Source organism: Vombatus ursinus, unplaced genomic scaffold (assembly GCF_900497805.2).
Source record: "Vombatus ursinus unplaced genomic scaffold, bare-nosed wombat genome assembly UNPS02014171.1, whole genome shotgun sequence".
NCBI classification, from domain to species: Eukaryota; Metazoa; Chordata; class Mammalia; order Diprotodontia; family Vombatidae; genus Vombatus; species Vombatus ursinus.
In genome coordinates this window covers 3,540,785-3,541,888 of record NW_020953949.1, presented here as the reverse complement: position 1 = coordinate 3,541,888, position 1,104 = coordinate 3,540,785, and the positions used below count along the sequence as shown (strand labels likewise).

The 1,104-nt window shown below is 35.3% G+C and overlaps 1 protein-coding gene across 1 annotated transcript in view; it reads right to left on the bottom strand.

Annotated features, from left to right (window-relative positions):
- TNRC6A (trinucleotide repeat containing adaptor 6A) overlaps nucleotides 1-1,104 on the bottom strand; it is a 103,889-nt gene continuing 102,785 nt past the window's right edge. The window contains exon 25 of the mRNA XM_027859669.1: nucleotides 1-1,104. This exon is cut by the window's right edge and continues 860 nt beyond it. The gene's annotated coding sequence lies outside the window, so the exon portion shown is untranslated.

Below are 1,104 nucleotides of genomic sequence, written 5' to 3'. Positions count from 1 at the left end.
TGCTGAGCAGCCAGAATGTCATGATTTATTAATATCTGAAGAAATTTCATAATTCAAACACAACCAACCTGTACATTTTACAATCACATTCTATTTGTAAACAGTTAAAAGCCACTGACTTCTTTAGGATCTTGGGACACAGACATTTAGGATCAAGGCAATGACATGATGGTGAATTCTGCACTGTTAAAATTTTTTTTATCCTTGTTTAGTCTCTTTGCACTGACTAAGCAAGCATTCATTATAACACCGTTTGTGGCAAAAAAAAAAAAATAGAAATAAGATCGTAACTCGTAACTTTTGCAACAATGCTTTGAACATTTAAAATTTTTCCTTTATACAACAAACGATTCTGTAAGCCCAAAAGCTTGGTTACAGGTGCATAGTTAACTGAACTCGGCTTTAAGGTACGTACAACAGTCAAATGTTAACACAGTCACAGGAGAGCAGAAACAGAGCCACTTGATGGGATTACAAAAACTGTAATAACTACCGTATATTAGCAAACCATCCTCACTAATAAAAAGACAGCATCGGAAAGCATATGTCAAACTCCAGCTTGAAGCATTATTTTTTGGCAGAGAAAAGTCTTACAGAGCAATAAGTAGTATCAGTGCTAAAAGTTGGGTTTTTTTTTTCCTATAAGAAACTACAAGGAGTTTTAACTAGGGAACTGGTTTTCCTGAGAACCATGCTCTTTGATTTAGGAGATAAGGATAGAAAACAAAAGAACACGGCCGAACGCTGCTCCTTATTCCCAGAGATAGAAAGCATCTTATCATCCTCCATTCTTTTTTTGTTTGTTTTTTTAAAATTTTTTTTTTAAGTGATGGAAGAGTAAACATTTTTCTCAATAAACAAAAAACAAAATTCTGTAAACAAGAGGACCCGACGCAGGGACCCTCAAAACAAAATGGAAAGCCTATTGAAAGTGCAGGACCCTCCTGGCTCGCAGGCTGGGTTGCAAGTCACAGCTGTGGCCACAGTTTTTCAAACTGTGTAGCGAAAATTCTTTAGTTTACACGCGAAAAAAAACAAAAACAAAAACTGGTGCAATACTTTAATTAATAATCCTAAGTCAGCATCATATCTGGATCTTTAAAT